A 26311-nucleotide genomic window follows, 5' to 3' on the forward strand; every position below is an offset into this window, starting at 1 on the left:
AACCTGGCAATTAGACAGAATTATTCTTTCTCTCAATAAAGAACCCATTTTATGCCTTTATCATTTTCCTAATCAAAAACATTTTCCTTTTTTGTATATTTTATATGCAGAATTATATATATATTAATTAGAATTTTAACTCTTAGTAACCTTAATTTCTGGCAAGCAATTTTGAACTATTTGTCACATATTGGTATTTTATAGATGAGAACCATTTTATAATTCTTAAAAATGTGTTTCTCCATACAACATAATATTTTATGTATATTAATAGACCCAAATATATTTAGTCTTTCATTAAATGTAAGAAGACAAGAACAAATGTATATTTATGTTTAGCAATTGATGTTTCAGGTTTTTAAATCTTATTTAGAAATGACCTAGACATTTAATGAATATCTGTTGTTTAACTTAACATAATATTAAGATTTCATATTACATGAAAAGCTTATTTATAAGCATTTATTCCATTTACATTTACCTAGTTTGTTTTTAACAATTTACCTAGATTAGTTATGAAAACTGAGATACTAGACAAAGCTTGTCATCATTTCAAGTTATTTCCTTTTAACCATTTTTATAGCCTGTGAATATCAGGCATTCATCTAAGTAAGAACCTTAAAGTAAAATATATGGGTATTTTGTCAATAACCCTGAAGATACAGCTGTCTTATTAAACCACAATATTAAATTAGTCTTATTTATCAAAGAATTGCACAAAGATCACTCTGTTTCAGGCTGGGTTTATAGTTTTATAACTTTTGTGTCAAACCCTGACACCTTAAAACATCTAGCAGAGACAAATATAAAACTATTACACCAGTCAACCCAGGCAAAAGTGTGTACTGACAATTTTGAAGCTATTACTAGTTTTATTTTACCAATGATTTTTAAACCAGCTTATTTATCAAAGATCCACTTAGGTCACATGAAACAGAAGACATTTAGGTTAATAGCTGTGTACTTTATATGAGCACTTGTTTAAGCAAATCTGAATAGAATTTCTTAGGGATTTCTGGCCCACTATGCCAGACTACCACGTAGATACAACATACAACATAATACATGTACATGTGCATAGACACACCTAAAGGTATATACATACACAAAGCTCTTACAGCTTTCATTTTAGAATTTTAGTCATGAGACAGTAAAATATACAAACTCACTAGTTTATAAAATATAGTTGGATCCAAATTACATTTCTGACAAAATGGGAACTGTTCACACGGCAAAAACTATTTGCCCTGATAGTCTAATGAAAGCTGTGGACCAAAATGTTGGGTTAAGCAGTTTGGTTTTAAAAGACATTTTTTTTGTTTGTTTCAAATGAGTTTAATGTTAAATTTTTAATGTTTATGTTTTAGCTTGAACTGGCTGAATTATACAAGAAAAAAAATCCACGTAGCCTTGCATTAGTAAAAAATCTATCTTGTGTTTGCAGTCTGGTTCCCTTGCACCTGACTGGTCAATGCAGGTGGGGAAACATTTTAGCAGGTTTTGGGGGGCTTTTTTCCCTTGGCTCCTGCATGACAGAAAAAGCAATGTTTATGCCAGAGATATAAAAAATTATATTACTGCTCTGAGCTCAAGATTTTGACCTGTTTGATCTCAGATCCTAACTTTTATAAACATTTATCTAGGTCTTTCCTTTTAGACTATCAGTCCTTCAATTAACTGTTCCATCACCCTAAGCAACTGTTAGGCAAATCTAAATTTACATTTTCAAAAAGTGTCTATGTTGTTGGCTACCATGGAGCTGTTATAATTTGTAAAGCCAGTAATTTGAAAGCCCTTTAAGACTTTTTTAAAAGAACCTTGGCTGGAATATCACAAGCAGTGAGTTTTATCTCAATACCAGCAGAAGGGTCAGCAGATTGGACATAAGCAGAAAAAAAATAGAGGACTTAGAATGCTAACTCTATAGTTGTAGATTTGTTTTAGAAAGTTCAGATAATGACCACTCAGCTCTGAATTTTCCTTGGTGTAATTTGCCCATCAGTTTAAAAATGTAATGAGAACGGGCCATAATACAGCCAGCTGGAGTCCCAGAATACCTGGCACGTCCTCATGTTTGAGAATCCCATTCCGTTTCTTACTAATCTCTTGAGAGCAAAGAAAATCCTATGAATCCTCTCAAGAGAATGTTGGGAGTCTGGACCGGCGCTTTAGAGAGGCCGTCGGGAGTCTGGACCGGCGCTTTAGAGAGGCCGTCGGGAGTCTGGACCGGCGCTTTAGAGAGGCCGTCGGGAGTCTGGACCGGCGCTTTAGAGAGGCCGTCGGGAGTCTGGACCGGCGTTTTAGAGAGAGAGACCGTCGGGAGTCTGGACTGGCGTTTTAGAGAGACCGTCGGGAGTCTGGACCGGCGTTTTAGAGAGAGAGGCCGTCGGGAGTCTGGACCGGCGCTTTAGAGAGAGAGGCCGTCGGGAGTCTGGACCGGCGCTTTAGAGAGAGAGGCCGTCGGGAGTCTGGACCGGCGCTTTAGAGAGGCCGTCGGGAGTCTGGACCGGCGCTTTAGAGAGGCCGTCGGGAGTCTGGACCGGCGCTTTAGAGAGGCCGTCGGGAGTCTGGACCGGCGCTTTAGAGAGGCCGTCGGGAGTCTGGACCGGCGCTTTAGAGAGGCCGTCGGGAGTCTGGACCGGCGCTTTAGAGAGGCCGTCGGGAGTCTGGACCGGCGCTTTAGAGAGGCCGTCGGGAGTCTGGACCGGCGCTTTAGAGAGACCGTCGGGAGTCTGGACCGGCGTTTTAGAGAGAGAGACCGTCGGGAGTCTGGACCGGCGTTTTAGAGAGACCGTCGGGAGTCTGGACCGGCGTTTTAGAGAGAGAGACCGTCGGGAGTCTGGACCGGCGTTTTAGAGAGGCCGTCGGGAGTCTGGACCGGCGTTTTAGAGAGGCCGTCGGGAGTCTGGACCGGCGTTTTAGAGAGAGAGAGACCGTCGGGAGTCTGGACCGGCGTTTTAGAGAGACCGTCGGGAGTCTGGACCGGCGTTTTAGAGAGAGAGGCCGTCGGGAGTCTGGACCGGCGCTTTAGAGAGAGAGGCCGTCGGGAGTCTGGACCGGCGCTTTAGAGAGGCCGTCGGGAGTCTGGACCGGCGCTTTAGAGAGGCCGTCGGGAGTCTGGACCGGCGCTTTAGAGAGGCCGTCGGGAGTCTGGACCGGCGCTTTAGAGAGGCCGTCGGGAGTCTGGACCGGCGCTTTAGAGAGGCCGTCGGGAGTCTGGACCGGCGCTTTAGAGAGGCCGTCGGGAGTCTGGACCGGCGCTTTAGAGAGGCCGTCGGGAGTCTGGACCGGCGCTTTAGAGAGACCGTCGGGAGTCTGGACCGGCGTTTTAGAGAGAGAGACCGTCGGGAGTCTGGACCGGCGTTTTAGAGAGACCGTCGGGAGTCTGGACCGGCGTTTTAGAGAGAGAGACCGTCGGGAGTCTGGACCGGCGTTTTAGAGAGAGAGACCGTCGGGAGTCTGGACCGGCGTTTTAGAGAGGCCGTCGGGAGTCTGGACCGGCGTTTTAGAGAGGCCGTCGGGAGTCTGGACCGGCGTTTTAGAGAGAGAGAGACCGTCGGGAGTCTGGACCGGCGCTTTAGAGAGACCGTCGGGAGTCTGGACCGGCGTTTTAGAGAGAGAGACCGTCGGGAGTCTGGACCGGCGTTTTAGAGAGGCCGTCGGGAGTCTGGACCGGCGTTTTAGAGAGGCCGTCGGGAGTCTGGACCGGCGCTTTAGAGAGGCCGTCGGGAGTCTGGACCGGCGTTTTAGAGAGGCCGTCGGGAGTCTGGACCGGCGCTTTAGAGAGACCGTCGGGAGTCTGGACCGGCGTTTTAGAGAGACCGTCGGGAGTCTGGACCGGCGTTTTAGAGAGAGAGACCGTCGGGAGTCTGGACCGGCGTTTTAGAGAGACCGTCGGGAGTCTGGACCGGCGCTTTAGAGAGACCGTCGGGAGTCTGGACCGGCGTTTTAGAGAGAGAGACCGTCGGGAGTCTGGACCGGCGTTTTAGAGAGGCCGTCGGGAGTCTGGACCGGCGTTTTAGAGAGGCCGTCGGGATTCTGGACCGGCGCTTTAGAGAGGCCGTCGGGATTCTGGACCGGCGCTTTAGAGAGGCCGTCGGGAGTCTGGACCGGCGCTTTAGAGAGACCGTCGGGAGTCTGGACCGGCGTTTTAGAGAGAGAGAGACTGTCGGGAGTCTGGACCGGCGTTTTAGAGAGACCGTCGGGAGTCCGGACCGGCGTTTTAGAGAGAGAGACCGTCGGGAGTCTGGACCGGCGTTTTAGAGAGGCCGTCGGGAGTCTGGACCGGCGCTTTAGAGAGACCGTCGGGAGTCTGGACCGGCGTTTTAGAGAGAGAGACCGTCGGGAGTCTGGACCGGCGTTTTAGAGAGACCGTCGGGAGTCTGGACCGGCGCTTTAGAGAGACCGTCGGGAGTCTGGACCGGCGTTTTAGAGAGAGAGACCGTCGGGAGTCTGGACCGGCGTTTTAGAGAGACCGTTGGGAGTCTGGACCGGCGTTTTAGAGAGACCGTCGGGAGTCTGGACCGGCGCTTTAGAGAGACCGTCGGGAGTCTGGACCGGCGTTTTAGAGAGAGAGACCGTCGGGAGTCTGGACCGGCGTTTTAGAGAGGCCGTCGGGAGTCTGGACCGGCGTTTTAGAGAGGCCGTCGGGATTCTGGACCGGCGCTTTAGAGAGGCCGTCGGGAGTCTGGACCGGCGCTTTAGAGAGACCGTCGGGAGTCTGGACCGGCGTTTTAGAGAGAGAGAGACTGTCGGGAGTCTGGACCGGCGTTTTAGAGAGAGAGACCGTCGGGAGTCTGGACCGGCGTTTTAGAGAGACCGTCGGGAGTCTGGACCGGCGCTTTAGAGAGAATGTCGGGAGTCTGGACCGGCGCTTTAGAGAGGCCGTCGGGAGTCTGGACCGGTGCTTTAGAGAGACCGTCGGGAGTCTGGACCGGCGTTTTAGAGAGAGAGACCGTCGGGAGTCTGGACCGGCGTTTTAGAGAGACCGTCGGGAATCTGGACCGGCGTTTTAGAGAGACCGTCGGGAGTCTGGACCGGCGTTTTAGAGAGAGAGAGACTGTCGGGAGTCTGGAGCGGCGCTTTAGAGAGACCGTCGGGAGTCTGGACCGGCGTTTTAGATAGTGGCAACCACTCTAGTGGCTTTTAATGAGCCATCCTGGGTCCAGCATTTAGAATGCTTGTTTTTGCTCTTAGAAGATTTCCAGAAATAAGCAAGAGAAAAGAGCCACATCAGACAAAATATTAAATTAGGTGCACAGAAAGAATCAAAAGCAAATTCACTAGAAAAGACATGCCTCAAAGACGGAATGGAGATTCTGCACTTTATACCAGAAAGGACTTGCTGGAAAAGACGAAAGGTCTTTTATCACCCCCGCAGGGATGTAAGGTCCGTTATTAAAGGTGGCCTTATCACCAAAACAAACTCCTATGAAATCAAAAAGCCTCTACCAAAAAGCAGCGAGGCTCTGCCTGAGAGAAGACTCACCAGGGTAGAAAAGCAAGTGGCAGATGCAGAGAGCTCAGAGGGCTCAAGTGAGAACTACACACCAGCTCTAAGAATCACCAGTTCCTTCCAATCACAATCTTTCTTCAAGTTCTGTTCTAGGCACCACTTATGTAAACCTAAACCACAAACAGAGACAGGCTCTCTAACAGAAACTGATATTTATTTGGGAGTAGGCATTGCAATGGGAATACATGTGCCATAGTAAACTATGTGCATATATATGCAACAATGGGGAGCCAGTTAATAAGGTACTATCCGTGCCGAGGGGACAACAGCAGGATAAAATAATTCACGGTGGCTTGGGCCAGGTGCGCGGAGGCACTGGCCATGTGGGATATCCAGGCCTTCTCTCCACTCACTCAGCACTCAGTCTTCTCAGACACTTGCAAACTGCAAAGGAATTAGCCCTCCAAGGCCCCATGAGGCTGATTGCTGTTGACAGGTGAAAGCCTCTTCCCTCCCTGTCCCACTCACTGAGCAGCAGGAAGGCTCTGACAAGGGGCCGGCAAAGGGAAGAGGCACTGGGGTGTGGTCCCAGTACCTTGCTACTTGCTGTCCATGGTGTCATCCCCATTGTCTTTGCCACTGGTCGCCAAGCTCTGCCTGCCTCAATGCTACACACAGCTCAGAGCACGGAGCATGGCAAGCTCATGGGGCAGCCGGTGGGGCACATGGGGCAAGTGGTGGGGCCTGGTGCTGTCCCCACCAGACTGGGGTCTGCAAAGGGACTCTGCAAGTGTGATTAAATTGAGGATCGGATGGTCCCGAGTTATCCAGGTGGGCCCTGCATGCATCTCAAGGGTTCTCATAACAGGGAGGCAGGAGGGCCAGACAGAAACAGAGGTTGGAGTGATGCAGCCATGAGCCAAGGAAGGCCGGCTGCCTCTAGAAGCTGGAAAAGACAGGAACGGTTCTCCTCTGGACACTCCAGAAGGAACCAGCCCTGCCAACACCTTGATTTTAGCCCAGTGAGACCCATTTTGGACTCCTGACCTCCTGAACTGTATGGTAATAAACTTGTGTTGCTTTAAGCCACGAGGTATGTAGTAACGTATTACAGCAGCCATAGCAAAAATACTGTCCAATAGGGTCCAGAAATCACAGGTGGCTACAGAGACCAGACAAGTGGCCCCTCTGCAGGTAAATAAGGCACCTCTCTACAAACACTCCCCTTGTCTTAGTTCTGGTTGCAGACCCTGAGTGTGGAATTGGGCTCCCGTTTCTTAGCCACTTAGCCTGACATGCTGGTCCCGGCCGGGACCTCAGCTGATGGGGAGCTCAGGTTACAGCGGGGAGGAGATGAGTGTGCTCTGTCCTTGCAGGCTCAGGTCTGGGGAAACACAGACAAGGGTGGCTGGACTAGAAGTCCATGTCGATCGGTGCCGTGCAGAGCTGGCACCCCAGCCGTCCGTGAGGTCTGTGGGTGCAGCAGGTCTTCCCGCAGCTTCCCCTCCCCCAACACCCTCCATGTCCCGACTTTGTCCATGCAGCCGTTAGTCACTGCTGCCCTCCCTCCTGTGGCTGAGGATTCGCGGATGCCTGGACCACGTGCTCTGGAGTCATGATCTACCGGCAATACTTGTCGATCTTTGCTTTGGAATTCGGGATTGAGATGGGAAGGGCTCAATTTAGCATCTGCATTCCCACATAGCAACCTCATCAGGTTCCCAGAGCCTCTAGAAGCTCCAGGTTGACCCTCCAGGAAGGCAGCACAGCTTGGGGGACAGTACCTGGGGCCACGTCAATGAGGGAAGGCTGGGGTTTGCTTCAGAAAGCACTTTGCAGGGGGTGGGGCAGGCTGCAGTGACTCGCAGCACCATGACCTTGACCGCCCTATTTGGCTGTGCGGGCGTCTGAAAGAAGTGCTTACCCTGGGGAACCAGGAGGACTTCAGAGTCCTCTGGAGAAACCCACGGGCTCACAGCAGCCCTCCATTCCCTCCACCTGAGGCGGATCTGTGCGGTGAAGACAGGGGCAGGTCCCGAGAACCAGACTCCGGTCGTCATTCCTGCAGCTTGGAACCCACCGCAGCGGGCGCGCAGGACAGCCTGCCCTGTGCGCAGAGCGCAGGTTTCACGGTGGGCAAAAGTCACCGCCCCCAGCCGCCTCTGGGTGGCCGAGGGCTGCCCGGCATCAGCACAGCTGAGCATCTACTGAGGTGAACTTCCCAGGGGCGGAGAAACTGCCAACAACACAAGCCTGATTAGGAAGAAAAAACTAACTTGAAACAAGCCTTAGTACTTTTGGACGTTGAGTTGAAAGCTGGGTAAATATCTTTAGATTTTTTTCCCTGTCCACTAAAGCCGCCTTTCCCCAGGAACATCCCCAGGTCTCCCCCACGGGAGGCTCAGGCCCAGCTATCAGCACGGGAGATTGACAGGTGATGCCGCCTTTCCCAAGGAACATCTCCAGGTCTCCCCCACGCGAGGCTCAGGCCCGGCTGTCAGCACGGGAGATTGACAGGTGATGCCGCCTTTCCCAAGGAACATCCCCAGGTCTCCCCCACGCGAGGCTCAGACCCAGCTGTCAGCACGGGAGATTGACAGGTGATGCCGCCTTTCCCAAGGAACATCCCCAGGTCTCCCCCACGCGAGGCTCAGGCCCGGCTGTCAGCACGGGAGATTCATAGCCTTGGCTGGGCTGTTGTGAGACCCTGAGGGCAGGGGATTGCTTTGCTCATTTTCGTGTCCCCCACAAGGCTTGGGACAGTGACTTCCACACAGTGGGTATCCAACAAATATTTGATTGGGTTTTGTAAAATTCCAGTTCCCAAAATGCATCATTCTGACAGAGTTTTTAAATCTTTCTTTTTTCCTTTTACAGATTTGGCCCAACTGAAATAATTGTGTGTATGGCTCTATTTGCCTAAACAAAGGCAAAAATATGTGTCTGGTCATGAGAGATCCCAGAGCCTAGTGGACCCCAAAGGGCACCTCAGTCATTCATCTGACAACCTCCATTTCCTCCTAAGTGTGGCCGCTTCCTGAGGAAAGAGCAAGTGACTCTCAGGCCCACTCAGAGCACCCGATCCCGACAGCACAGGGACACCCATCTCCTTCAGAGGCCTGTGCAGCCCCAGAGCCAACCCTGTCAATGTCATGGCTTCCCAGGCTGGAGCTGGTGGGAGCCACATACCAGAGGCTTGGAGGGTGAGGGCTGGCACCAAGGAAAAGTGTGGGTTGACCCCAGGGAGAGGATGGGCCCAGCTGCCCCCTGCTGTGGACATTCACTGTGACAGAAGCAACCAGCACTCACCTCCCAAGGGCCTCCACAGTGTGTGGAATTAGAACGAAGTGTAATGAATGTCTGAATTTATGGCAGAGGAACATGAAAAATTGTCTCTGTTTAAGAAGGCAGGAAAACCTTTTTACTGTTGATATCAAGTTCATTGAAGTATAACGTACATCCAACAAAATTTTGCATTTTTAACAAATGGAAATACTCATGTAACTATCACAATTGATACACAGGTTTCTGTCCAAAAAGCTGTCTTTAGTCTGAGCCGGGGCCCAGACAACGACCATCTGCTGCTGATTCTCTTGATGCCTGTAGGGTCTGTTATGATGACCCTCCTCCATTCCTAGTCTTGCTAACATGTGCTCTCTCTCTTCTTGATCAGTCTAGGTTGGAGTTTATCAAGTTTGCCAGTCTCTTCAAAGAACCAACTTTTGGTTTTGCTAAATTTCTCTGTCATCTGCTCTTTATTTCATTGATTTCTGTTCTTTATTTTTTGTTAACACTTACTTTGTGTTACTTTTGCTCTTCTTTTTCTAGCATTTTAAGGTGGAACTTCAGGTCGTTGATTTTAAGCATTTTCTTTTGAGGATAGGCATTTAGAGCTATAAATTTCCCACTAACCAAGTATTGTTCTAAATGCTTAATTGGAATAATTAAAATTTTATACATTTTGTAAAAGTTTTAATCTGTAAAATTTACTCAGATTCACACATTTCCTTGAAGATGCCCCTGAAGCTTCCTTTGCATAGCACTGGGGTGATGTGGCATGTTTAGGGCTGCCCTGGCCTTGTCCCACTGGCTGTTTCTCTTGGTTTTGGGGAGCTGTGACCCAGGGATTGGTGACTGTGGGCTCACTCAGCGAAGATGACAGGAAGACGGATGTTTTTCACACAAGTGCCCCTGAAGAGAAAATGCACATTAATTTTTTTTTCTCTTGGATGTACAGCATTGGTAAACCAAGTCAAGCAGAAAGGAGGTGGAAGGAAATTCCTGGCTTTCCTGGAAGCTTGTCTGTCTGGGCACTTCATGGTAGTTTGTTCACTGGCACCAGTGGACCTAGCAGGTCCCATTCATGCAAACGTTGTCTCTGCCCCCAGGCTCCCTGCAAAGCACGCCAGGGTGTTTGTTTCTATACAAACTGGATTTATCCCTCTGGTCAGTCAAGCCTGCTCCTTCAGATTTTAACCTGATTTGTTATGGAAAGGAGAACTGTCGAGCGGCTGCCCCTGCTGGCCTCTTCCCAGTAACTTCTGAGCTTGCAGGTGGATTTCCACTGCATTTGACTTAGAGGCAGAATATTGAAGGCCTCTCCACAGGGCAGAGTCCTGCTCAGGACTGGAACGCATCCAGCCCAAGCAGAAATCTGCTGTGGACATTCCTGGGATGGGATAGGATCCAACTGAAGATTGTTACAGGACCCCAGAGGGTCAGCTCTGTGCTGGTATTGGGTACCAGTGAGCAGTGAATTTGTGAGGCCTGGTGAACCAGGCAGACTCGTGTAGAGCACAGACAAGCCTGAGAATAGAGACCAGAGATATAATGGGAGCTGGGAAGCTGTGCCCACTCTGGACAGAGTTGCACCCAGGACCAGCAGACACTGAAGAAAGGAGCCCAGGGCTTCTCTGAAGCTGACAAGACTGTCCCCAAGAGAAAGGGTGCCTGGCTTCTCCTGGCCACAACATAGCCCCAGTGCAGACACAGCCAGGCCTGCCCTGTGGCCTGTGACCACAAGACCGCCTTCCTGGAGCCCAGCTGGGCCTGGAACTCAGAGCCAGGCTAGACACCTCCTCCACCCTTGCTGGCTGGCAGAGATGGGATCCTAGAGGTGTATCCAGGGTCTGGGCATAGTAGATGTTCACTGAAAGGCAGTTGCTGTAATCATGCTGGCAATCAACGATGTAATCACCAATATCCTTTCTCCCTGAGCTATCCTCATGCTGGTGATGGTGGAGAGATTGGGGACCTCATTCTGAGGGGCCAAACCAAATGCAGGGAATACAAGGTCTGAGAGACGAATCACTTGTCACGGTAGCCAGTGGCCAGTGCACGCGAACGTGTGTATATTGACTTTGATCGGCTTTGAGGCCGAACCCTCTGGGATCCCACCTCCATGGCCGAAAGGCATCTAATTCTCCTTTGATCCTGTAAAGGGCAGTTTGATTTCTCCTGTAAACATCCACAGAAACCGGAGGCCTGAGATAGTGACACTGGAAGGTGGGCAGGCTGCTAATGAGGATTCCTGGCTGCGATTCAGCCTCATCACGCAGCTCTGTGTGCCTGGCTGTTGTTAACTGTGCAGCGCTCTGGTTAAGCGAGGCTGGGAGTGGCACTGGCGTGTTAGTAATCCGCACTCACCAGCACCACGCGGGCTCCCCGGCCTCTGGGCCTCTCGGCAATGCCGCACCCATGGGAAGGGAGGAGAAGCTCCCGCCCACCCTCCATCTGTGCCCGTGTCAGGGCTTACGGGAACATATGCTGCCTGTTACTCACTGACCATCTGTTCACAGAGCTGATGAAGTGTCCCGGTTACCCTGGCAACGAAGCCCTTGATTGGCGGCGGCTCCACAAACATTTGCCGCTCAGGTTTCACTTTTATCTGTGCTCTGGAATGGGGCTGGGTGGGGGATGCTGAGGCCTGGGGACTGGGGATCAGCAGGCTGGGGGGTGGGCTGGAGGCTGGGGAAGCAGTCTGGGGTGGTGGGCTGAGGCTGGGAGGTCAGCAGGCTGGGGGAATAGGCTTGGAGCTGGGGGGTCAGCAGGTTGGGGAATGGGCTGGGGACTGGGGGTCAGCAGGCTGGGGGGTGGTCTGGGGCTGGAGGAGCAGGCTGGGGGTGGTCTGAGGGCCTAGGGGTCAGCAGGCTAGGGGGTGGTCTGGGGCTGGGGGAGCAGGCTGGGAATGATCTGGGGGCTGGGGGGTCAGCAGGCTGGGAGGTGGTCTAAGGACCTGGGGGGACAGAAGGCTGAGGGATGGTCTGGGGCTGGGGGAGCAGGCTGTGGGGAGCAGGCTGGGCCTGGGGGTTCTGCAGCTGGGAGGCCAGGCTCCCCTTCTCCATTTTCCTTTCTCATCTCTCTCCCACCTCCTTTCCCTCAGCACTCACCCACCTCCAGTCCAGCCCTTCTCCCCAAAGTTCAGAGCAGGTAGAGCTGGGAATATGGCTGACCAGTCTGAGAGCTGGGTGGGGGCTTGTTCTTGTTCACCTGGTGCCAGTACCATTTTGCCAAACTGCAGGCTGGAGTCTAAGGGCTGAGGATTCTCAGCCTCCCAGTCCAGGGCAGCAGCTGCCCAGAAGCCACCTCACGGCAGTGGACATCTGTGCCCCCGTTTTGGAGACCTGGTGTGATGAGGACACATGGGCTGCAATTAGCTGTTAGCAGGGCCGTCCACGGACCACAGTCCCAGGAAGACGTTCTGCTCAGTTGCTCCGGAAGGGACCTAGGGTGCACTGCAATTGTGGAGGGGTGGTTGCTGCTGATCCCAGACCCCAGAGGGAGTTTCTGAGTTTTTAGCTTGAGTTGAGGAGCTGATAATGGAAGCTGCAGCAGCCCGTTCATGGCAGTCCCGAAAGGAGGCAAACCACCTCCTCTCCGCTAAGGACATCGGCCAAGTGCTGAGGCCAAAGGCCTGCAGATGAACCCTAGTGTGAGATGGAGAGGCTGGGGCACAACACTAGTGCCAAACTGAGCCTTCGTTCTTTTCTTTAGCGAGACCTGGGATTGAGCGTCACAAAGTCTAGATTCTATTTATTCCACCGTCTCACAGTCTGGTAGCACGTGTCTGTGGGGAGCCCTCCTCACTCCTGTCTGAGCTTGGAATCCTGGGACTAAGAATAGCAGCGTGGCCCTGCTCTGCACAGGACTGGTGTGAGTGCCAGAATGCTGGGCCTCAGGGCATGTGGATTGCACATTCGTGGCATGTGGAGGCCACGTGGGGTCTCAGACAGCACAGGTGAGGGAGCTCTGTGTCCACAGGGACCACGACACTTTATCACAAGGGGCGCAGCATGCCAGCGTCCTCTCTCCCAGGAAGAGAGGCCCCGGGCTGTCTGCTGTTGGCTGAGATGATTGAGTCACTGGCCCTGCCGCACAGCTGGGGTCAGACACGGAGGCCAAGCTCTGCTCCAGGCTCTCTGGGGTCTTCTTGTCACCGGATGCTGAGCAGAAGTGGGGTGACACAGAATGCCCACACCCCACAAACTCCCTGGGAAGTCAGTGTCTCTGAAAGATTCCATCTGGGACAAACAGAAGCCATCACTTGGTTAGAGTCAGCCCATGACGGCTCTGCCTGGAATGGAGAAGGCCTGGGCCCAGGTATCATCACTCTCTCTGCTCATGGCCCCCAGAATTTTGCAAAATCTGTTTTAAAAGTTTCCTTGTAAAAGTGACCCGTCCTCTGTCAGGAGCCTGGGTCTCACTGGCCATTTTAGGAGTGCAGCCTTCCCGAGCTCAGCAGAATCCCTCCATCGCAGTGCGCACGGGTGCCCCCCTCCCTACTGTCCTTCCCCGTCCTGGGTCCTCCCAGGCTGGCGACCCCTCGTGGCCTTGATTCTACCCTTTCAAAAGTCCAGCTCCCACCGGCCCCTGCAAGGCGCACTGCGGGGTCACCACAGGTCTGTCCAGGGCACGGTCAGGCCCATGAGACCCCTTGTTCTATAGGACGCTACGCTCCTTAAAAACAGGGACTTTGTCCCTCACTGAATTGTAGTTTTCTGTATCATTCGTCATTGCAGCTTGTAAGCATCAAGAGTGTTTCCTAAATATGATTAAGATCTGGCCTTCAGACAGCTTTTGAATTAACTGACAAATGTGTGTTGGGCACAAAACGGATTTAGGGACGTCTGCCCTGGGCTTTTACCAAACTCCAGCTCATACACTTTATTATCTCACCTGAAATAAAATTGAAATTTCTTCATAACGTCTGATATATATTTTAATTTCTGGCAGAGATACATTAAAAGACCTGTTTCAAGGTTACTTGGCTAAAGAATGGAAAATGTCAGTTTTCAGCTGTACCATTTCCCATCTATTCCAACAGTATTTAAGCTTCTCCAAACAAAAATAGAAGGAACGCTTCCACTTTTTTTTTTGTGAGGCCAGCATGACATTGCCACCAAAGAGACCAGCTTAAAAAAAAAAACAAAACAAAAAAAAAAACTACCAACCAACCTAATGTGTCAATAACAATATAAAGAGGCCCAATAAAATATGAGCAAATGAAACGCAGCAGCATGTTGAGAATTACACACCACGACTAAGGGTGGGTTGTTCTGCCCAGTGCAAGTAGCAATGACTCAGTATTGGGTCTATTAATATAAGTCACCATTTAATAGAGCAAAAGAGAAAAACAGTATGACCAGCCCTAGAAATGCTGGCAAACAGTGGATGGAAGTCAACATCCTCCTCTGTGTTTTGAAGTAGAGACTGAAATGTTCCTGATAAAATGGGAAGGGATGAATAGTTCTTTTACAGGATAAATGACCTCTGCCTCATCCTGACCATTCCCTACAGCCATGAGGAGGCCAAGACACTCAGAGTTTCCAGGCTGCATTCTCTCACTGCTTTGCAGGCACATCTCGTGCAATTAAGGCACAGAAACTGGGAGTGCAAAAATGAGAAAGGAGCAGAGAAAGTGATGATTACTTATAGATTATTTTATTGTGCATCTGGATAACCCTGAAGGAGCAATTGCAAACAAATATGCAAAAATATAATTCAACAAGGTTAGCAAGAAATGTGAAAACGGCCCTGCCTCGGAGGGATGTGTACAGACGGGGCAGAATTCAAGCAGGTATACAGACTTTCAATTTTTGCAAAGTTAGTCTCTGCACATATGATACAATCCCAGTTAAAAAGCTAACTTTTTAAAAACCAGACAGGCTAAATCTAAATTTGTGTAAGGAAATATTTAAGAATACATAAGACAAACCTAAAAGAAAAAACAAATAATAGAGAAACTATTACTATCAGATCTCAAAACATATTATAAAATTCCATTTAAAGCTATGTCCATTTAAAAATATGTTACTGGCAAATAAATAATTAGAAAGCATAGAAATAGACCTCAAAATACTGCAAATTATAAGACAAAGACATTTAAATCATGAGGGGAAACAGGATATTCATATAATGATGTTGACTAGGTAGTCTCCTGGAAAAACTATGAAGTTGGTTCTATACTTCACCAAAATTAATTCCAAATAGAGCAAAGGTGTAACTCCCAGAAAGAAAAAAAAAAAGGAAGAAAAGAAGCAAAGAGGAGACCATGGGAGAATTTTTTATGACATTGGAGTAGGGAAGATCTAAACACAAGACAAAATCCAGAAGCCATAATAATGCTAAGAAATATGATGACACAAAAATAAAACCTTCTGCCTAGAATGAAACACCACCACGAGTCAATTGAAAGATAATAACAAGCTGAAAAAGAAATTTGCAATTAATACCAGAAACAGTCATTTCCAAATATTTAAATCAATAAGAAAGAGACCAGTAAGTCAATAAGTAAAAAGAAGCAAAGGATTTCAACTGAGTTCACAGAAAAAAAAATATAAGGCACTCTTAACCGCATGAAGAAAATGCTCAACCTGCTCACAAAGCCCTGCTCAGGGCCAGGGTGTGGGCAGTCAGTGTCTTGTGTGTTGTGAAGGCTACATAAAGCCCATCTCTTCCGAAGAACAGAAAACTGGCCACATCCATCGGATGGCAAATGCATGTGACACTTGGTCGAGCAATTCTATTAACAATTCTATTCCTATGAATTTATTCTATGGATACAATCTTGCAGACGTGAAACAACACATGTGTGGTTACTCGCAGAGGCAGGGCCCTGTAAGCTTGGAAGTGGCCGTCAATGGTAGAGCAGGGCTAGAATTTGGAAAAGGCTCACACAGCACACGGCCGTTAGCTGGTTTGTGATTCCTCCTTCATCATTCACCCGTCAAGGGCGTTTCTCATTAGGCCCTGAGGGTGTGCTCAGCCCTGCCTAGCAGAGCAGGCGCAGATTCTCCCTCAAGAGTTCAGAGCTTCTCACCCTGGCTCTTCCCTTAAGATTCTGGCTCCCAGGGCCACCTCCCAGGGACCCCATTGTCAGAGTGGAGGAACAGGCTTGGGCAGGTGTGACCTCCAGAATCCTCAGAGGTTTTCCCACTCTGGGAGTGGCTTCAGACCTGAATCACGGCAACCCAGCCCCCTCCTGATTACAGACCACCCTGGAGTGTTACCGTGGAGATGGGAGAGCCCAGACAACGGAGATGTTCTGAGGGAATTTCCATTTCTGTCTTCAGGACATTCTGCCAGGGTGGGGACCTGCTAGAAGTATGGGACACCAGTTGTCTCTTTGCTAGAAGGCCCCCGTCCCAGGTGTGCCTCCCCGCCTCACTGTCACCTCAGCACAGTCCAGCGGGGCTAGGAGAAAACCACCAAGATAGTGCAGTCCCTGGGAAGGGGTTGCTGCCAGGCCCTACACTGTGGGAGGAGGGCTCTTGGGCTCCCCCTGGGCCCTGTGGCCTGGCAGGAGCCACCAAATGACAACACTGGGCAGGCAACCTGTTCTGTTGTCTGGAGGGCCTCAGAGCCCACACGGCTTTCTCTGTGTACAACGTGTGCATGGGGAACATGGGCAGCTGCCCTGACAGGGGTTTCCACACACACAGTCCCTCCAGACTTCTGTGCCTCCACATCAGAAACGAGCCACTCTTCCAAGCCATCAGAGTGCTTTTTGGTCCTGAATCGGGCCTTGCATTTGTATGTACCTTGGATCCAAGAGGCTGTCAGCCTAGAGAGAAGAGCACGCTGACGAGCTGCAGGGCTGGGATGGAGAACGGACAACAGAAGTCATCACCTGACTTGCACAACCACCTATGCTTTCTTCTTCATGTAGAATTCCCTTCCAGAGCCAGATAGAGTGAGAAGCAAGAAGAGAGCCATGTTGAACAAAATGCTGGGTCATAAGGCTGTGCCTGGCGCCTCTGGGGTGCCCTGTGAATGCTGACGGGCCCGCAGCTCTGCCTGGCCCAGGAGCAGCTCAGAAACGCCCCGAGTATGAGCTGATTTGACACCCAGCAGCTAGGCCTGGGCTCAGAGCAGAAGGCTTGTAGGACTTCTCAGTCAGTCGGCACCTGTCACCACTGTGAAACACACCCTCAGTCAGTCGGCACCCGTCACCACTGCGAAACACACCCTCAGTCAGTCGGCACCCATCACCCCTGTGAAACACACCCTCAGTCGGCGCCCATCACCGCTGTGAAACACACCCTCAGTCAGTCGGCGCCCGTCACCACTGCGAAACACACCCTCAGTCAGTCGGCACCCGTCACCACCGCGAAACACACCCTCAGTCAGTCGGCACCTGTCACCCCTGTGAAACACACCCTCAGTCAGTCGGCACCCGTCACCCCTGTGAAACACACCCTCAGTCGGCACCCATCACCACTGTGAAACACACCCTCAGTCAGTCGGCGCCCATCACCGCTGTGAAACACACCCTCAGTCGGCACCCGTCACCACTGTGAAACACACAGTGAAACACACCCTCAGTCAGTTGCTGCCCGTCACCTCAGTCAGTCTCACCCATCACCGCTGTGAAACACATCCTCAGTCGCTGTGAAACACACCCTCAGTCAGCACCCATCACCGCTGTGAAACACACCCTCAGTCGGCACCCATCACCGCTGCGAAACACCCTCGGTCAGTTGGTGCCCGTCACCACTGTGAAACACACCCTCAGTCAGTCGGTGCCCGTCACCACTGTGAAACACACCCTCAGTCAGTCGGTGCCCGTCACCACTGTGAAACACACCCTCAGTCAGTCGGTGCCCGTCACCACTGTGAAACACACCCTCAGTCAGTCGGTGCCCGTCACCACTGTGAAACACACCCTCAGTCAGTCGGTGCCCATCACCACTGTGAAACACACCCTCAGTCAGTTGCTGCCCGTCACCGCTGTGAAACACACCTTCAGTCGGCACCCATCACCGCTGCGAAACACCCTCAGTCAGCAGCCATCACCGCTGTGAAACACACCCTCGGTCAGCGAGGACGCACAGTGGAGGAGCAGCCCTGCCGCCCTCTTGACACAGCTCAGCCTCTCCACTGGGCAGGTGCAGAGGCACCTGGCAGAACGGCCCTCTTCAGACTTGCTTCTTAGGAGTAGGGTCTAGAGCGCTGAGTCCCACAGGTGGGTCTGGTCTGCAGGACACCCAGCACCCAGACTCTCATAGAACAGCCCTGACAAAACATTAATATCCCTGCTAATGATGCCTGGCTGTCAAAGCTGGGGCAGAAGCCTCAGTCCAGGTGGCGGAAAACACTTGGAAGGGCTTTGAGAACTTGCTTACAGAAAAGGCACCAGCTCAACAGGTAAAGTTGTTTCCTGTCATCAAAGCCAAAGGGAAAATGCAAAGTTTCAAGTCTACCTTCCCTGGCAACTTCTTCAGACGAGGTCTCCCTGGCTCCCTGGTTTTTCTCCCGGCATGGTCCTGCCTCACGACGCCTACCATTGTTACCATCCATGCCAGGTTTGTCCACAGTCCGCCCTCGACTCTGTCCCCTCAGGCCTGGCTGCCGTGTGCCTTCCTGGGGGCAGCTCAGGGCTGAGTCAGACACCTCACACCGCATCCTCCTTGACCCCGACGGCCTCACGCCCTCCCTGCCACAGAGAGGCTGCAGCCCACTTGGGCTGTTCCTGACGGAAAGCTCTTTAAGCCGGGCCCAGACCTGCAGCTGTGGGATCCTGAGACAGCAGCCCCTCTGGACTGCATTCAGGGTCCCAGGCAGCGCCTGTGCTGTACCGTTCATTCAGCTCCAGAGGTTCCTGCTGCTTGGCGTTCTGCTGCGAAGCCACTGCAGCCCGGCGGTGGGAGGGTGAGCCCCTCGCTCTGCCCACCTGCTGCACTGCGCTCTGCGGGAGCCTTGGTGCTCCTGAAAACAAGGGTGGGTTTTGTGGGCTGAGGTGAAGCCTCTGCTGGGCCCAGAAGTCCCTTCTGAGAAGGAGAACTGGGGCCAGCTGCTGAGGCCTTGAGGAACGCAGACCAGGATAGACACTTCTGTATCAGGACTTTGCTTCTAAGAAAGGAAACCTGTGAGTGTTTTTTGTTTTTTGTTTTTTTTTTAATGAAAGTCAGAGCCTGGAGTGAAGACAGCCTCTGTCCCACCCTCCGTCCTACGCGGGCGCGGTGGATGGCAAAGGCAAAGCTGCAAAGGCAAAGCTCCCGGTGGAAACGGCCTGCCCGCTAGTCTGCGCCCTCTCTGACAGCAGGCCCCGAACAGAAGTGTGGAAATGTCTTCCGGGAGGGTGCTAGCGAAGTCACTGTCACGCCTGCAAGTTGGACTCAACTGTAACACTTTTTCTGTTTGGTTTCATGCAAACAATTCAGCCAAGCCAACACACAGCTGCCCCAGGAGCAGACGGATTTGTAATTGCAGGAATAACGGCATTGCGTCAGCTACCCAACACATCCTCAGCCAGACCCAAGGGTGATCTTCGGAGTCCAGGCTGAGCCGCTGCACTCTGAAGCCTGTTAAGCTATCGTTTGGGACACATTTTTAAAGTTCCTGGAGTAGAATATGAGCATTCCTTCCTTACTGGTATTTTGACATATGTCTAGGTGGAAGATTTTTACTCCTTGAATTAATTCCTGGAGAAAACACACTACAATTCAGAAACAAACACAGGCTTTATGTCCCTTGTTCATATTTAAAAATTTAAAAGGCAGAGAAACACCCTTACTGGATTTCCCGGTAGCTTACTTAATGACGTGACGGATGCCTCAGCCCATCAGAGCATGGCTTAGTCCTACCGACTGGAGCTGAGGGCTGTGTCTCCTCCAGCTCGGAGTGCGCGGCATGACTTAAATTTGGGTGTGTGACCAAGGGTGTCTCACTCTGCTCCAGCCTGGAGAGGACTCGCCTATTAGAGTTACCTGCTGCCAGTCAACATTCTTCCCACAACACAATCCACATCAGTAGGATAGAACCAGTGGGTCGTGTAGGCTACATTCACTGGGGAGAGACATGAAAGTTATCTATTACAGAAGTTATCCATTATGGGAGTTATCTATTATAGAATGGCTTCAACGTGAAGTGAGTTTAAGGGCCCTGGAACTAGGGATGTGGGTTTACTGTTGGGGTCTCTGATTCTGAGAACCCACCTGATGCAAACTCTGGTGAAAGGAACGTCCTCCCCCCAAATCATGTGAGTTCTCCTGATCGGATTCTCCTGACCGAGTGAACGTCCCCCCCCGGATCACGCGAGTTCTCCTGATCGGATTCTCCTGACCGAGTGAACATCCCCCTCCCGGATCACGTGAGTTCTCCTGATCGGATTCTCCTGACCAAGGGAACGTCCCCCCACCGGATCACGCGAGTTCTCCTGATCGGATTCTCCTGACCGAGTGAACACATCCTCCTCCCGGATCACGCGAGTTCTCCTGATCGGATTCTCCTGACCGAGTGAACATGCTCCCGGATCACGCGAGTTCTCCTGATCGGATTCTCCTGACCGAGTGAACGTCCCCCCCCGGATCACGCGAGTTCTCCTGATCGGATTCTCCTGACCGAGTGAACACATCCTCCTCCCGAATCACGCGAGTTCTCCTGATCGGATTCTCCCGACCGAGTGAACATCCCCCTCCCGGATCACGCGAGTTCTCCTGATCGGATTCTCCTGACCCAGTGAACATCCCCCTCCCGAATCACGCGAGTTCTCCTGATCGGATTCTCCTGACCGAGTGAACATCCCCCTCCCGAATCACGCGAGTTCTCCTGATCGGATTCTCCTGACCGAGTGAACGTCCCCCTCCCGAATCACGCGAGTTCTCCTGATCGGATTCTCCTGACCGAGTGATCGTCCCCCTCCCGGATCACGCGAGTTCTCCTGATCGAATTCTCCTGACCGAGTGAACGTCCCCCTCCCAGATCACGCGAGTTCTCCTGATCGGATTCTCCTGACCGAGTGAACGTCCCCCTCCCGGATCACGCGAGTTCTCCTGATCGGATTCTCCTGACCGAGTGAACGTCCCCCCCCGGATCACGCGAGTTCTCCTGATCGGATTCTCCTGACCGAGTGAACACATCCTCCTCCCGAATCACGCGAGTTCTCCTGATCGGATTCTCCTGACCGAGTGAACATCCCCCTCCCGAATCACGCGAGTTCTCCTGATCGGATTCTCCTGACCGAGTGAACATCCCCCTCCCGAATCACGCGAGTTCTCCTGATCGGATTCTCCTGACCGAGTGAACGTCCCCCTCCCGAATCACGCGAGTTCTCCTGATCGGATTCTCCTGACCGAGTGATCGTCCCCCTCCCGGATCACGCGAGTTCTCCTGATCGGATTCTCCTAACCGAGTGAACGTCCCCCTCCCGGATCACGCGAGTTCTCCTGATCGGATTCTCCTGACCGAGTGATCGTCCCCCTCCCGGATCACGCGAGTTCTCCTGATCGGATTCTCCTGACCGAGTGCACATGCTCCCGGATCACGCGAGTTCTCCTGATCGGATTCTCCTGACCGAGTGAACGTCCCCCCCCGGATCACGCGAGTTCTCCTGATCGGATTCTCCTGACCGAGTGAACACATCCTCCTCCCGAATCACGCGAGTTCTCCTGATCGGATTCTCCCGACTGAGTGAACATCCCCCTCCCGGATCACTCGAGTTCTCCTGATCGGATTCTCCTGACCGAGTGAACGTCCTCCCGAATCACGCGAGTTCTCCTGATCGGATTCTCCTGACCGAGTGAACGTCCCCCTCCCGGATCACGCGAGTTCTCCTGATCGGATTCTCCTGACCGAGTGAACGTCCTCCCGAATCACGCGAGTTCTCCTGATCGGATTCTCCTGACCGAGTGAACGTCCCCCTCCCGGATCACGCGAGTTCTCCTGATCGGATTCTCCTGACCAAGTGAACACATCCTCCTCCCGGATCACGCGAGTTCTCCTGATCGGATTCTCATGATCAGCCCTCAGTGTCTGACCCAGGCTGTCACAACTTGCCAACATGAACCCTGTGGCCAGAGCCCTCTGACCACTGACACCACATGTGCTTCCCCACATCCATGTCCCTGTGGCCTTTCCACCCGGGAGCTCTTACCACGGGGTGGGGGCTTGACCTTGAAGGACACCACTGCAGCAAGCAGCGCCAGCCTGGCGGGCCATGAGCCAGCACCCCATGGGTCGCACCCTTCCTCTCTGCTCCTTCCCCAAGGCCAGCTCCATAAAAGCTCTCTGGAGCCCTTCACGGCTGTGTGTCATCTCTGCAGAGCCTCTATGGCCGTGTGGCTGGTATCCAGCGTGCTTAGCAACCCTCTCGTCGGAATGGACGCCAGCTGCTGGCGCGGGCCCTGCCGGCCCAGGTGTGGAGAGGGCACTCATGGACCCAGCACCAGCTCCTGATGCATCACCAAGAGCCTCTCAGCTCCACATCCCTGCACCAGATGGAGGCTCGCAGGGCAGAGAGCTCACCAGCTCAGCAAGGCCATGTTCATGGTATGGCGAAGGTCGCCATCTGCCTCCCGCCCATTCTGATGGTCTCAGTCACAACCCTGCGTCCTCCAGGCAGCTCTGCACTCATGCAGGCTGAGGCACCTCCACACTGACTCCACAAGGACTCAGCGAAGAATTGTGAGTAGATAGATGGTGCCTAACGCATCAGAGAGTGGTGAGGGACACGCATGTCATCCCGTGCAGCCGTGAGCCAGGAGCATGAGCTCGAAGGATGCTGAGGGAGATGGCAGTGGAGGGGCTTTCAGAAAATGGGCAGTGGAGCCAACCGAGAGCATTGTCAGAGGGTGACAGCACTGTCCCGGGAGGGCGTTTGCACGTGTGAGTGGCAGGGACCAGGACAGGGACCACCACTCTCCGTGTCCTTTACCTTTTTATTGTTTAAATGTGTTACAAGCTTGTGTGGTGCTCGTAATTAAAAGACAGACTTGGCCGGGCATGGTGGCTCACACCTGTAATCCCAGCACTTTGGGAGGCTGAGGCGGGTGGATCACCTGAGGTCGGGAGTTCGAAACCATCCTGACCAACATGGAGAAACCCCATCTCTACTAAAAATACAAAATTAGCCGGGCGTGGTGGTGCATGCCTGTAGTCCCAGCTACTCGGGAGGCTGAAGCAGGAGAATCACTCGAACCTGGGAGGTGGAGGTTGCGATGAGCCAAGATCGCACCACTGCCCTACAGCCTAGGCAACAAGAGCGAAACTCTGTCAAAAAGAAAAAAAAGGACCTGTTTCTGCCTAACTCCTGCCTGTGATTTGACCTCTGACTCTGAAAACTGGGATCTTCCTGCAAAAACTTCAGAGATGAGGGCCTGCCCCGTGGAAAGCCTGGTGGTGAGGGCCTGCCCTGTGGAAAGCCTGGTGGTGAGGGCCTGCCCTGTGGAAAGCCTGTGGTGGTGAGGGCGTACCCTGTGGAAAGCCTGTGGTGAGGGCCTGCCCTGTGGAAAGCCTGTGGTGAGGGCCTGCCCTGTGGAAAGCCTGTGGTGGTGAGGGCGTACCCTATGGAAAGCCTGTGGTGAGAGCCTGCCCTGTGGAAAGCCTGTGGTGGTGAGGGCCTGCCCTGTGGAAAGCCCGGTGGTGAGGGCCAGACCGTCGACAGAATACAAAGGCAGAGATGAGCCGTGTGGGCTGGTGGAATCACACCCAGGGCAGATCAGCAGTCGCGGAGGCCTGAAGTGCCTCCATCTGAGATGGAGCTCTAGGCACTGCCTCCCTGGTGGTGGATGGAGGCAAAGGGGCCAGGATCTCCTCGGCGCCCCAGGCCCTGGCAGGCATGGGCCTGGCTATGGAGGTAGAATCTTGTGGTATCTCAAAAGTTGATGCAGTTTTGAAATGCAGTTATTCCTTAACGCTAATTCCCTGAACTGTTCTCTCAATGAGTACAGAAAGACTGAGATCGCAGCCTCCAAAGGCACACGCAGCGAGTACCCTTGAAGCTTCCGTTCCATTTGCCTGTTCGCTCTCTGATCGCTGCGTCCTCTGCTCTCGCCCAGCAGATGAGCGTGGCAGCTCTTATGCACTGGGAACCGTGCCAGGTGCTGGGGGCCAGGGACAGGGTGGTCTCAGACCCCTTCTCCGAGGAGAGTCAGCCGACGAACGGCACACAGGAGGTGTAAAAGCAGGAAGAGGAGAGTCAGGCTGGGGCGCCTCCCAGGGCAGGGGAAGGATGGATGCTGCCCAGCGCAGAGGACGGGAAAGGCTGGGACTGAACCACAGGTCTCTGCAGCCTGCCATACTGAGCCCCCCACCTCCCTGGGGCCATAATTTCCTTTCTCTGAGCTCCTCACGTGGCTCTCTCTGAGCCAGGGCCCCAGCAAGCCAGCAGGCAGGCACAGCATCCCTGAGAATGAGTGCCGGTGGATTCTATGTCTTTGCTATTGTGAACAGGGCTACAGTGGACACACCTGTGCAGTGGACATGCCTGTGCAGTGGGCGACACGCCTGTGCAGTGGACACGCCTGTGCAGGACACGCCTGTGCAGTGGACACGCCTGTGCAGTGGACACGCCTGTGCAGGACACGCCTGTGCAGTGGACACGCCTGTGCAGTGGACGACACGCCTGTGCAGTGGACACGCCTGTGCAGGAATCCCTTTGATATGTTGATTCCTTTTCCTCTGGGTGGATCCCCAAGAGTGGGGTTGCTGGATCTAATGGAAGCTCTGGCTTTAGTGTTTGGGGAGCTCTCCACGCTGCTTTCCATCGAGGTTGTACTTACATTCCCACCAGCAGCGTCTAAGAGTTCCCTTTTCTCCAAATCCTCGCTAACATCTGTTATTTTTTGTCTTTTTAGTAATGGCCATTCTGACTGGGGTAAGATGGTATCTCATTGTGGTTCTGATTTGCATTTCTCTGATACTTAGTAACGATGAGAATTTTTTTCATAGACCTGTTGGCCACATGTCTGTCTTCTTTTGAGAAATGTCTGTTCAGGCTTTTTGTCCACTTTTTAGTGGGATTTTTTTTCCTGTTGTTTGATTTCCTTGTACATTCAGGACATTAGTCCCCAGTCAGATAAATAGTTTGCAAATAATTTTCTCCCATTCAACCAGCTCTCTCTTCACCCTATTGCTCCCTTGTGCAGAAGCCCCTTGGTTTGACGTAGCCTCCTATGCCTGTTTTTGTTTTTGTTACCTGAGCTTTTGATCACACTAAATACCCTGACTTGACCACTACACATTAGACACACGTAACAACATTTCTCATGTACTCCATAAATTTGCACAACTAAAAACAAATAACTTTTCAAATACAAAAAATAATAAAGGATAAGCATTAGCATCAAAACCATGGAAATGATGGGTGGCTTGGGAGCCAAGCAGGGCCATGGTGGGGAAGGGCCTCCGCTCAGGGTTGCTGGTGCTCAGGGCCGGCCTGCGGACCGGCTCGTGGTCGCTCGTGGTCAGGGCCGGCCTGCGGACCGGCTCGTGGTCGCTCGTGCTCAGGGCCGGCCTGCGGACCGGCTCGGGGTCGCTCGTGCTCAGGGCCGGCCTGCGGACCGGCTCGTGGTCGCTCGTGGTCAGGGCCGGCCTGCGGACCGGCTCGTGGTCGCTCGTGGTCAGGGCCGGCCTGCGGACCGGCTCGGGGTCGCTCGTGGTCAGGGCCGGCCTGCGGACCGGCTCGGGGTCGCTCGTGGTCAGGGCCGGCCTGCGGACCGGCTCGGGGTCGCTCGTGGTCAGGGCCGGCCTGCGGACCGGCTCGTGGTCGCTCGTGGTCAGGGCCGGCCTGCGGAACGGCTCGGGGTCGCTCGTGGTCAGGGCCGGCCTGCGGACCGGCTCGTGGTCGCTCGTGGTCAGGGCCGGCCTGCGGACCGGCTCGTGGTCGCTCGTGGTCACGGTCGGCCTGCGGACCGGCTCGTGGTCGCTCGTGGTCAGGGCCGGCCTGCGGACCGGCTCGGGGTCGCTCGTGGTCAGGGCCGGCCTGCGGACCGGCTCGTGGTCGCTCGTGGTCAGGGCCGGCCTGCGGACCGGCTCGGGTTCACTCGTGGTCAGGGCCGGCCTGCGGACCGGCTCGGGGTCGCTCGTGGTCAGGGCCGGCCTGCGGACCGGCTCGTGGTCGCTCGTGGTCAGGGCCGGCCTGCGGACTGGCTCGTGGTCGCTCGTGGTCAGGGCCGGCCTGCGGAACGGCTCGGGGTCGCTCGTGGTCAGGGCCGGCCTGCGGACCGGCTCGTGGTCGCTCGTGGTCAGGGCCGGCCTGCGGACCGGCTCGTGGTCGCTCGTGGTCACGGTCGGCCTGCGGACCGGCTCGGGGTCGCTCGTGGTCAGGGCCGGCCTGCGGACCGGCTCGTGGTCGCTCGTGGTCACGGTCGGCCTGCGGACCGGCTCGGGGTCGCTCGTGGTCGGGGCCGACCTGCGGACCGGCTCGGGCTCTAATTCCAGCTAGGTGCTCTTCAGCAAGTCTTTCTCTGAGCCTCAGTTTCTTCAGCCAGCAAGAAGAGCTTACAATAGGATTGGGGTGGCAGGTGGATCGAGCTAACGCTCATGAAAATGTTGCCGCGGGCCCTAGGGCACAGAAAGCACTCAACCGTGCCTGTTCCTCCCTCTTTCTGCAGGAACCATGTGAACCCTTGAGGCATA

At 53.2% G+C, this 26311-nt stretch overlaps 1 protein-coding gene across 2 annotated transcripts in view; it reads right to left on the bottom strand.

The window, feature by feature from the left end:
- The window catches only part of LOC117980779 (uncharacterized), a 92411-nt gene that overhangs the window by 25314 nt on the left and 40786 nt on the right, over positions 1-26311 (bottom strand). The gene's annotated exons all lie outside the window — the stretch shown is intronic.

This window comes from Pan paniscus, chromosome 5 (genome assembly GCF_029289425.2).
Source record: "Pan paniscus chromosome 5, NHGRI_mPanPan1-v2.0_pri, whole genome shotgun sequence".
Lineage (NCBI taxonomy): Eukaryota > Metazoa > Chordata > Mammalia > Primates > Hominidae > Pan > Pan paniscus.